This window comes from Callithrix jacchus, chromosome 1, assembly GCF_049354715.1.
Source record: "Callithrix jacchus isolate 240 chromosome 1, calJac240_pri, whole genome shotgun sequence".
NCBI lineage: Eukaryota > Metazoa > Chordata > Mammalia > Primates > Cebidae > Callithrix > Callithrix jacchus.
In genome coordinates, this window is record NC_133502.1 from 150,166,048 (window position 1) to 150,179,449 (window position 13,402).

The window sequence follows — 13,402 nt, forward strand, 5'->3', positions numbered from 1 at the left end:
CAACAGATGCAAAGCTTGAAGATATGCAGGGCCAACTGTATTTTTAGAATGTGGGTTTGTGCTTCTGGAAATATGGTATATTTGTTTTCTGTTCCTCTCCCTAAATACTATACTGTTAAAAACTGTAAACAATGTATAATAAACAAATATGAAAAGACTCTAACAGGTGGAGAGAAAGTGGCAGATGGGCTGGTGATATTGAGACCTAAAGAAAAAAGCAGTGGTCGGTTCCCTGAGCTTTGTTTTGGACTTTTATACCACAGACTTAGAGCTGAAAAAGCTGGCAACCCAGAAATGCCAAAGGGTCCTGCAGGAAGGAAAAAGCCCCAGCAACAGCTTGTTCTCTCCAGTGAGAGGACTAGTTTTATAGCCTAGCAAGAAGGAAAACTTAGATAATAACTAATGTACTCTAGCTAAACAACAAACAAACAAAAAATTGAAAAAAATAAATCAGAAAAAAAAAACCATCTCTACTCATAGAAGCCATTACAACAAATAGGAGCTTAGGCTTATGACCTTGTGCAGTATAATGAAGTGCCTCGATACACCCTTCTTGGGTGATATCAGAGAAGACCAAATAGCGGGTTGAGACTTGCATTGGATTCAGCTGATAATGAGCTCCTCAAACCTTGTGATATCAGTAGAGACTACAGGGTGAGCCTGGGCTTCCATCACTGCCTGACAGTTATGATGTCCCCTGTCCCACACCCTGTTAAGATGATGTCAGAGGAGGCCTGAGGGACAGTCATGACTTTCACCATTGCCCAGCTGTAATGAAGCCACCCTTGTCATACTGTCATTGGAGATCACCTGAGGAGCTAGAACTCCCACTGCTGCCCAGCTATGATGAGAAGGAGTGTCAACAGAAGGTGCGTGAGTGGGGAAGCCGAATGTCTACCTCCACCCAGCAGTAACAAGTCTTAGCCCATACTCACCTTCCTCCTCTGAGTTCCTCTGCCAACCAAAAAAAAAAAAAAAAAAAAAAAGAAAAAGAAAAAGATCCCATAGCTAAGAAAGTTTAAATAATATCTGGAGTCTTATAATGTAAAATGTTCAGGTTTCAATCAAAGTCAGTCATCTAAATCTCAAAATGAATGGAAAAAGACCATCAGTAGATGCCAATGCTTTCAAAGCAGACATGGTAAAAAGAAATGCTTCAGAGAACAATTATAAATGCACTTGTAAACAAGTAAAAAATAAAAAGCCTCAGCAAAGAAATAGAAAGTCTCATCCAAGAAATAAAAGATATAATGAAGAACCAAATAAAATTTTGGAACTGAAAAATAAAATCACTGAAATACAAAGCTCAGTGGGTTCAACAGCAGAATGAAGGGACAGAGGAAAACATCATTGAACTGGGAGCTAGAACTATAGAAGTGAATATGAACAATAGAGAGAAAAATATTGAAAAAATTTACAGAGCATGAGATCTGTGGAACTATAACAAAAAGCTAACATTTGTGTCACCAAAGTTGCAAAAAAAGGGGAGAAAGATGATAGGGCTGAAAAAGTCAGAACTTTTATCAGAACTGCATTTTAAATAATGACTAAAATCTCCTCAAATTTGGCAATATACAGAAACCTACAGAATCAAGAAGCTGAGCAAATGACAAACAGGATGAATCTAAGGAAATCCTTGCTAAGACACATAATAATTAAACTTCTGAAAAGTAAAGACAAAGAAAAAAATCTTGATGTTCAAAGACATCTCTCTGAAGATTAAACTTTGAGAAGTGAGTTTATAATCTTAAGCGAGGTGTAAAGGAAAAGACACAGGCTTCAAGAAGTCATAGTAGGAGGAATGATTCATTGGATAGTTAAAATACTGGTTGTACCGACAACTGCCAGCAAACCACCAGCAACCAGGGGAGAAGCGTGGATCAGATTCTTTCTCACTGAGAAAGGAACCAATCCCATTATAACCTTGATCTCAGACTTGTAACTGCTAGAACTGAAACAATAAATTTCTTCTCTTTAAGTCTCAAAAATAAAAATAAAACAAAATATATAAAAAGGTTATGCCCTTTTTATGACTTTCAGACGTGGATCATTTGCCTTTAGAGAACCACTGAAAACAGAGGGTAGGGCAAAAGATACCTGAACTTTTTGAATTAACAGGCTGCTTGTACCCTGATTAACCAGTCCTTTCAAAGGTGGCTCACTGCACATGTGAAGAATGACATATCTAAAACATAAATATTCCTTGGCGTGAATAGACAATAATTTGATATACTCACGTATCTCTTTTTCATAGAAAGATTGACACTTACGTTGTTGTCTCTACTGACTCACTTGCTAGCAATAGTTTGACTAGATTGTTAATGTCTGAAAGACTGTCTTGTGCAGTTCCTTAGAGTAGAAGGGAATATGTGGATCAGAGCAATATTCCGTTAATGTTATTATATGAATGACATTGTGTGTACATGGATACGCATTTGTCCAAAAACAAAGCAAAGATCTTGAAAATATCAAGACATTTTTTTGTGCTTAAACACTTGAGAAATTATAGCTATATTTTTGTTGATTTGCTTTTCTAGATGATATTGCTTTTCCAGACAATTCCTGGCATTCTGTATAACCAATAAGTACACATTCATTCAAATAGGTTAGCAAAACCATAGAAGAAGCTAAAAGTGAAAGAGACATTTTATAATTTGGCAAGCAGTGAATATTAGAAGCTTTAAGTTTTTTAAAATATTTTTTATTGCATGTGCAGATCTTGCATGATTGTTGCATACATACACACATGCCATGGTGGTTTGCTGTCCCCATTCCCCTGTCACTTGCATCAGGCATTTCTCCCAATGTTATCCCTTCCAAATCTCCCCACCAGTCCCCGCCCTGCTGTCCTTCCCTTGCCTCCCACTCCCCAACAGACCACAGTGTGCAATGGTCCCCTCCTTGTGTCCATGTGTTCTCATTGTTCTACACAACCTATAAGTGAGAACATGTGGAGTTTGGTTTTCTGTTCTTGTGTCAGTTTGCTGAGAATGGATATTTCCAGATTCATCCATGTCCCTACAAATGACATGAACTCATCCTTTTTTATGGCTGCATAGTATTCCATGGCATATATATATAAACATATATATAAATGTATATGTAAACATATATGTATATATAAATATATATATAAATGCCACATTCTTTGTCCAGTCTATGATGGGCAAGTGGGTTGGTTCCAGGTCTTTGCTATTGTGAACAGCGCTGCAATGAACATATGTGTGCATGTGTCTTTATAATAGGACAATTTATAATCCTTTGGGTACATATCTGGTAATGGAATTGCTGGGTCAAATGGAATTTCTATTTCTAGATTTTTGAGGAATTGCCACACTGTCTTCCACAATGGTTGAACTAGTTTACACTCCCCACCACCAGCATAAAAGTGTTTCGATTTCTTCACATCCTCTTCAGCATCTGTTGTCTCCAGATTTTTTAATGATTGCCATTCTAACTGACATGAGATGGTATCTCAATGTGGTTTTGATTTGCATTTCTCTAGTGACCAGTGATGATTTAGGTTTTAAAACAGAAAAGACAGTAGTGCATAATTACATAGACACTAGCATAATTATGATATCTAAAGCATGTGACCTAACTTTAACTGTAATAATTGTCAATTTTCTTTATTATTTCATTACCTAATTATAATACAATTATACATTTATAAATTATAAATTTTTATTAGTTTTTACTAGTTAATGATAGAGATAAATTGATTTCAAATGAGTTTTAAAATTCTTCAAAATTTTTAGTGTCAGAAACGAAAATTAACAATTTCAGTTAATGGATTTTAAAAACTTGTTTTAATGCATTGGTGTATGTTATTTTATGTGTGTGTAGGTGCATGCATTTTAACAGCTTTGCAGAAATATAATTCACAAACCATACAATTCACTCATTTAAAGTGCACAATTAAACAGTTTTTAGTATATTCCCAGAGTTGTGCAGTCATCACCAGCATCTAACTCCGATATATTTTCATCACCCCAAAAAGAAACTACATGCCCATTAGTGATCTCTCTCTCCATTCCTCCTCTTCCCCAGCTCGTGGCAACCACTGATCTACTTTCTGTCTCAATGGATTTGCCTATTCTAATTATTCCACATAAAGGGGATCCTGCAATATGTGGTCTTTGGTGACTGATTTTTTTCCACATGTTTTAAAGGTTCATCCATGTTGTACCATATGTCAGAATTTCATTTTGAACTAAACCTTGTGGAACAATGTATTTTACAATGATTAAGTAAACTGAAGGATGAAAATTTCAAGAAATTGATCACTCTCAGCTGGAATTACAGTGCCATCACTATTTTGTAGATAAAATTGTGATTCACGCACACAAGTACTTGATCTCTTTGCTAAGTCAGTTTGTTTATAATTTATATTGCTTAACCCATTTTGTTGACTGTCTGTATACTCTGTCTACCTATATCAAATATCTATGTGTATTTCTATATCTTATCCAACTGAAGCTCTTAACACTGCACTGAGAAGATAATGTTGCTTCATAAATGCTAAATAAATGAATGAACAAATGTGTACAAAAATGGAGTCAACTCTGAAGTAGCCCAGTCTCACTTTCTACTATATTTTACATTAGAGATGTAAGACAAGGAGTTTCTTAGAATATGTAGTAAATGATAAACTACATTAATGAGTTAAAAACATAATCAGCAACACTAGGAAAATAAAGTTTTAATTAAATAGTTTATAGACCAAAGGTGGCTAAAATCATGTATGGCCAATGAAAAAATTGGCAGAACTTGCCAATCAATAAAGAGTCAAAGCAGATAAGAATATATATAAACACACCAGCAACTATACTAATGTCTACTTTTAAGAATGAACTGTGAGAAAAGCAATTTGTCTTGATGAATACTGTGGGAAGAACTAGAATTTTCACAGCCAGCCTCCTGTAACTGGGTGGCCATTACTTTTTTCCATTTTCACACTCTAAGGGAACGTAGAAGGGAAAGCCAGCTGTGTGAAATAACGGAACCACTGGGGGGGATCAGTGAAATACAATTCAGACAAAGCGAACACCCTTCCAAATAGTTCCAAGCATCCTCTTAAGCGGACGTCTACTATAACAATGATGCTTTCAAAGGCGAATAAAGGCTGGTGTATGTTTTATGTTTTTAAGAAATCAGAAGTCAGTAAAAAATCAAAGTCTTGACAGACAGCCCTCCTAGTTTCAAATATTCTGCAATTTTACTGAGATGTATTTTTGGTTTTCTAAGCAGTGCTTGTACTGAAATGTCAGATGGGCTAGAGAATATTTCATGTTAGCTTTGTAGATGATTTGGCTGCCTTTTGTTATTTACTTGGAGAGCATAAGCTGAGAATTGTAGTTAAGCTTAAAGGCAACATTAATTTGCATGTATAGTCAGTGATCTTTGTGAAAAGTGCTTTTCAAATCCAATGTAACAACCAAAAGTATCAAGAAACAGTGAAGGAATATTGCAGCACATAACTAGCTCCTTGGCAGAATGGTTATTAGTTGAGAACTATTAAAATGTAATTCTTTAAGATAACCTGGATTTAATAAGTCTGCTTTCGGATTAGTTATTAATACTTCAGAATTATCCAAGTTTAGAGAATATAAATAAAGCCACAAGTTTAACATTATTTTTTAAAGTAGTAAAAACAAATAGATGAAAAATTTTAAAGTCTTTGTAATAATACAGTTATTATTTGTATAACAAATCAGATTTGAACCATGCAGGTTTGTTCTCTCTTTTCTTTGTTCTTTCTTTCTTTAATTCTTTTGTTTTCTTTTTTTTTAAATGTACTTTAAGTTCTAGGGTACATGTGCAGAGCATGCAGGATTGTTACATAGGTGTACACAGACCATGGTGGTTTACTGCATCCATCCCCCAGTTATCTACATTTGGTACTTTTCCTAATGTTATTCCTCCCCAATAACCACACCCCTCCTATCCCTCCCCTAGCTCTCCCAACCCCCAACAGGCCTGGTGTGTGATGTTCCCCTCTCTGTGTCCATGTGTTCTCATGGTTCAACAACCACTTATGAGTGAGAACATGCAGTGTTTGGTTTTCTGTTCTTGTGTCAGTTTGCTGAGAATGATGGTTTCTAGGTTCGTCCATGTCCCTGCAAAGGACATGAACTCATCCTTTTTTATGGCTGCATAGTATTCCATGGTGCATAAGTTTAACGTTTTCTTTATCCAGTCTACTACTGATGGGAATTTGAGTTGGTTCCAAGTCTTTGCTATCGCATATAGTGCCACAATAAATATACATGTGCATGTGTCTTTATAATAGAACAATTTAAAATCCTTTAGCTATATACCCAGTAATGGGATTGCTGGGTCAAATGGAATTTCTATTTGGAGATCCTTGAGGAATTGTCACACTGTCTTCTACAATAGTTGAACTGATTTACACTCCCATCAACAGTGTAAAAGTGTTCCTACTTTTCCGCATCCTCTCTAGCATCTGTTGTCTCCAGATTTTTTAGTGATCTTCATTCTAACTGGTGTGAGATGGTATCTCAACATGATTTGGATTTGCATTTCTCTAATGACTAGTGATGATGAGCATTTTTTCATGTTTGTTGGCTGCATAAATGTCTTCTTTTGAAAAGTGTCTGTTCATATCCTTCACTCACTTTTTGATGGGTTGGTTGTTATTTTCTTGTAAATTTGTTTAAATTCTTTGTAGATTATGGGTATTAACCCTTTGTAGGATGGGTAGATTGCAAATATTTTTTCCCATTTTGTTGATTGCTAGTTCACTCTAATGATAGTTTTACTGTGCAGAAGCTCTTAAGTTTAATTAGATCCCATTTGTCTGTTTTGGCTTTTGTTGCCATTGCTTTTGGTGTTTTAGTCATGAAGTACTTGCCTATGCCTATGTCTTGAATGGTATTGCCTAGGTTTTCTTCTAGGATTTTCATTTTGTTAGGTCTTATATTTAAATCTTTAATCCAACCCCTCACCAGCAAGGGGACAACACTGGACAGAGGAGGAGTTTGACCAATTGACAGAAGCAGGTTTCCAAAGATGGATAATAACAAACTTCTCTGAGCTAAAGGAACATGTTCTAACACAATGCAAAGATACTAAGAACCTTGAAAAATGGTTAGATGAAATGCTAACTAGAATACCCAGCTTAGAGAAGAACATGAATGACTTGATGGAGCTGAAAAACATAGCATGAGAACTTTGTGAAGCACACACAAGTTACAATAGCTGAATTGACCAAGCAGAAGAAAAGATAAGAGATTGAAGATTATCTCAATAAAATAAAGTGAGAAGGCAAGATAAGAGAAAAGAGAGTGAAAAGAAATGAGCAAAGCCTCCAAGAAATATGAGATTATGTGAAAAGACTTAATCTATGCTTGATTGGTGTACCTGAATGTGATGGAGAATATGAATCCAAGCTGGAAAACACTCTTCAGGATATTATCCAAGAGAACTTTCCCAACCTAGCAAGGCAGGCCAACATTTAAATCCAGAAAATACAGAGAACATCACAAAGATACTCCTTAAGAAGAACAACCCCAAGGCACACAATCATTAGATTCACAAAGGTTGAAATGAAGGAAAAAATGCTAAGGGCAGTCAGAGAGAATGGTCAGGACACTGACAAAGGAACACCAATCAGACTCACAGCAGATCTCTCAGCAGAAACCCTACAGGCCAGAAGAGAGTGGGAGCAAATATTCAACATCCTTAAAAAAAAAATTTAAACCCAAAATTTCGTATCCTGCCAAACTAAGCTTCATAAATGAAGGAGAAATAAAATTCTTTATGGACAAGCAAATGCTGAGACATTTCATCACCACCAGACGTGCCATTAAAGAGCTCCTAAAGGAAGCACTAAACAGGGAAAGGAAAACCAGTACCAGCCACTGCAAAACTGTACCAAATGGTAAAGAGCAATGACACAATGAAGAAATTACATCAATTAACAGACAAAACACCCAGCCAGTAACAAAATGGCAGGACCAAATTCACCCATAACAATATTAATATTAAATGTAAATGGGCTAAATGCCCCAATCAAAAGACACAGACTGGCAAACTGCATAAAAATCAAGAACCATTGGTGTGCTGTATACAGGAGACCCATCTCACATACAAAGACACACATAGACTCAACATAAAGGGATGGAAGAAGATCTACCAAGCAAATAGGGAGGAAAAACAAACAAAGAAACCAAACAAACAGGGGTTGCAATCTTAGTCTCTGACAAAACAGACTTTAAACCAACAAAGATCAAAAGAGACAAAGAAGGGCATTACATAATGGCAAAGGGATCAATGCAGCAAGAAGAGCTAAATAGCCTAAATATGCTCCCAATACAGGAGCATCCAGATACATAGAGCAAATTCTTAATGACCTATAAATGGACTTAGACTCCTGCACAATAATAGTGAGAGAGTTTAACACTCCACTGTCAATATTAGACAGGTCTACGAGACAGCAAATCAACAAGGATATCCAGGACTTGAACTCATATCTGGACCAAGTGAACCTAATAAACTTCTATAGAACTCTTAACCCCAAATCCACATAACATACATTCTTCTCTCTTCTCAGCATCACATCACATTTACTCTAAAATTAACCACATAATTGGAAGTAAATCACTCCTCAGCAAATGCAAAAGGACAAAAATTGTAACAACCAGTCTCTCAGACCACAGTGTAATCATATTAGAGCTCAGGATTGAGAAACTCACTCAACACTGCATAACTACATGGAAACTGAACAACTTGCTCCTGAATGACAACTAGGTAAACAACAAAATGGAGGCAGAAATAAAGATGTTCTTCAAAACCAATGAGAACAAAGACACAATGTACAAAAATCTCTTCGACACATTTAAAACAGTGGCTAGATGGAAATTAAAAGCAATAAAAGCCCACATAAGAAGCAAGGAAAAATCTAAAATTGACACCATATTGTCAAAATTAAAAGAACTAGAGGAGCAAGATCAAACAAATTCAAAGCTAGCAGAAGACAAGAAATGACTAAGATCAGAGCAGGACTGAAGGAAATAGAGACACAGAAAAAGCCTTCAAAAATCAATACATTTGGGAGCTGGTTTTTAAAAATATCAACAAAATAGACCACTAACCAAACTGATAAAAAAGAAAAGAGAGAATAATCTAATAGATGCAATAAAAATGATAAAGGGAATATTACCACTGATTCCACAGAAATACAAACCACCATCAGAGATTACTACAAACAACTCTATGCACATAAACCAGTAAATCCAGAAGAAATGGATAAATTCCTGGACACTTACACCCTCCCAAGGCAAAACTAGGAAGAAGTTGAAAGGCTGAGGGACCAATACCAAGGTCTGAAATTAAGGCAGCAATTAGTAGCCTATCAACTAAAAAAAGTCCAGGACCAGACAGGTTCACAGTTGAATTCCATCAGACATACAAAGAGGAGCTGGTACCATTCCTTCTGAAACTATTCCAAACAATACAAAAAGAAGAAATCCTCCCTAACTCATTTTATGAGACCAACTTCATTCTGATACCAAAACCTGGAAGTGACACAACTGAAAAAGAGAACTTCAGGCCAATATCCACGATGAACATGGATGCAAAAGTCTTCAATAAAATACTGGCAAACCAAATCCAACAGCACATCAAAAAGCTTATTCATCATAATCAAGTTGGCTTCATTCCAATGATGTAAGGCTGATCCAACATATGCAAATCTATTAATGTAATCCATCACAGGAACAGAACCAAAGAATAAAAACCACATGATTATCTTAACAGATACAGAGAAGGCCTTTGACAAAATTCAACAGCTCTTTATGCTAAAACTCTCAATAAACTAGGTATTGATGGAACATATCTCAAAATAATAAAACCTAATTACGATAAAGACACAGCCAATATCGTTCTGAACAGGAAAATGCCCTCTCTCACCACTCCTATTCAATATAGTATAGAAGTTCTTGCCAGAGAAATCAGGCAAGAAAAAGGAATAAAGCATATTCAATTAGGAAAAGAGGAAGTCAAATTGTCTCTATTTGCAGATGACATGATTGTATATTTAGAAGACCCCATCGTCTCAGCCCACAATCTCCTTAAGATGATAAGCAACTTCAACAAAGTCTCAGGATACAAAATCAGTGTGCAGAAATCACAAGCATTCCTATACACCAATAATAGACAAACAGAGAGCCAAATTGTGAGTGAACTCCCATTCACAATTGCTACAAAGAGAACAAAATACCTATGAATAAAACTATCAAGAGATGTGAAAGACCTCTTGAAGGAGAACTACAAACCACTGCTCAAGGAAATAACAAAGGACACAAAACATTCCATGCTCATGGTTAGGAAGAAGCAATAGCATGAAAATGGCCATACTGCCCAAAGCAATTTATAGACTCAATGCTATCCCCATCAAGCTACCATTAACCTTCTTCACAGAACTGGACAAAAACACTTTAAACTTCATATGGATCCAAAAGAGAGCCTGCATAGCCAAGACAATCCTAAGCAAAAAGAACAAAGCTGGAGGCATCACTCTACCTGACTTCAAACTATACTACAAGGCTACAGTAATCAAAACAGCATGATATTGGTACTGGTACCAAAACAGAGTTGGCCTGCCTTGCTAGGTTGGGAAAGTTCTCCTGGATAATATCCTGAAGTGTGTTTTCCAGTTTGGATTCATCCTCTCCATCACAGTCAGGTACACGGATCAAGTGTAGACTAGGTCTTTTCACATAATCTCATATTTCTTGGAGGCTTTACTCATTTCTTTTCACTCTCTTTTCTATAATCTTGCCTTCTCATTTTACTTCATTGAGATGATCTTCAATCTCTGATATCTTTTCTTCCACTTAGATGATTCAGCTATTTTAACTTGTGTGTGCTTCATGAAGTTCTCATGCTGTTTTTCAGCTCCATCAAGTCATTTATGTTCTTCTCTAAGCTGGTTATTCTAGTTAGCATTTCATCTAACCATTTTTCAAGGTTCTTAGTATCTTTGCATTGTGTTAGAACATGTTCCTTTAGCTCAGAGAAGTTTGTTATTATCCACATTAAGAAGCCTGCTTCTGTGAATTTGTTAAATTCGTTCTCCATCAAGTTTTGTTCCCTTGCTTGTGAGGAGTTGTGATCCCTTGGAGGAGGAGAGTTATTCTGGTCTTTGATGATTTCATCATTTTTGTGCTGGTTTCTTCCCATCTTCTTGGGTTTATCTACCTTTGATTTTTGAAGTTGGTGATTTCAGATTGGCTCTCTGAGTGGACATTGTTTCTGTTGATATTCAAGCTATTTCTTTGGGTTTTTAAATTTTCCTTCTAACTTTCCCTTCTGCTGTAGGACTGCTGGAGGTCCACTCCAGACCTTGCTTGCCTGAGAATCTCCGGTAGGGGCTGTGGAGCAGGGAAGATTGCTGCCTGATCTTTCCTCTGGTAGCTTGGTCCCGGAAGGGTATCCCCTAGGTGTCAGGCAAACCTTTCTTGTATGAGTTGTGTTTTTTGCTATTCAGGGGTCAGGGAGCCACTTGAGGAGGCAGTCTGTCCATTGCCTGCATGCAGAGGTGCTGCTGGCCCGCCTGGGACTCAGCCCAGCTACTGTGTTTTGTTTATACAGGTGAGATTAGAGCCACCTTCACAATGGTGGATGCCCTCTCCTCAAATGAGCTCAATCATCCCATGTTGAGCTCAGACTTATGTGCTGGCTGCAAAACTCTCAAGTGAGAGGGCTTCAGTTTGCTGGTCTTTGTGGGGGTGGGACCTGCCAAGCTGTACCACCTGTCTCCCTGCTTTAGTTCTCCCATTTTCTGGGGTGCAGGTAGATCTGTCTGGCAGGTACTCTCAGTGCTAGTCAGTACTTCCACCTAGACCCCTGCCAACAACTCACGGCACTGGGCTGGCCAAAGCTGTTGCTCAGATCTGTGTTGGTAACTCAAGGCATTTTTCTGCATGGCAGCATTTTCCTGGACCTTGGGTTGCAAGGGCCATGGGAGAAGTGCAGTATCTGAATCGGCGTTCTGAGGGGCCAAAGTCCCCAATCCTTCAGCCAGTTGCACTTTCTGGGTAGGGCAGCACCGTGCCCTGCCTCAGTTTGCCCTCCTTGGGTTACACCCACTGTCCAACCAGTCCCACTAAAATTAACCTGCAAATACAGGTTGGAAATGCAGAGATGACTTGCCTTCTGTGTCTCTCTCACTGGAAACTGTGCTCCAGAGCTGTTCCTATTTGGCCATCTTGGCGGAAGTCTTAGACTGTCTTATATACAGATTTTCTTCTGCCTCTGCTGAGAGCCCTGAGACATCAGGACCAACCTCTTCTCTTCCTTCTCCTCCTCAGTCTTTTCAATATTGTATGAGAAGGAAAATGATCTTTATGATTATCCACTTCAGCTTAATAAATAGTCAATGTATTTTCTCTTTCTTATGATTTTCTTAATAACATTTTCTTATTTCTACCTTATTTCAGTAAGGCAGAATAAAGAATAGAGTAGAAATATGAGAATGGAGTATAAATATAATAATATACAAAATATGGGTTAATTGATTATTTATGCTATTGGTAAGGCTTCCAGTCAACAGTAAGCTATTAGTAGTTAAGTTTTCGGAGAGTCAAGTTACATGCAAATTTTCAACTGCATGAAGGTCTGCGCCCTGACTTGCAAATTGTGACCTATAATTTAAATTGTAAATGGCTAATTTTAAACATAAGGATTCAATTGTAAAGTGAAAATGGTAACTGGATAAACTGCATCTATATACCTTCCTAAAAACTTAAGATATTATAATCACTATAAAATAAAAGAAAGAATTAATAAATTTATATGGATTCTATTATATCATAATTGTTTTGTAATTCATCTCAAAATCTATATTTCATTATAAGTATCTTAATATGAACATTAATAAATATTTCATAATTCATAACTCATAATTTTATAATATTAATATAGTTTCATCAAGGAATTATATATTTTTAATTAATCCTGAATAAAATATTAATTTTATATTTCTGTAAAATTCAATTAATAAAATTATTGGTTGCCTCCTGTGTGTGAGGTACTTCTATATGTCGTGCTCAGAGTGACTCATACATAGTATCTATGCTCAGTAAGTTCCTAGTCTAGAATGGAAATTAGACACATTAATAAATGATTCTACTGTATGATAACTGCCAACATAAATTTATACAAGAAACATGATATTTTCCAGAGAATGGAATAATTATTAATGCAGGAGTGTTGCCCAGGGAAATTTTTTCTGGAAGAAGCTATATCTGAACTGAAGCTTAAAATGGCCACATCCAATTTGCCAGCCTGGTGAGGAGGGAAGGATAGAAGATACTCCAAGCAATGGCTCTTCCTTGTATGTAGGCAAGAAAGATGAAATATTACAATATGATCTGGG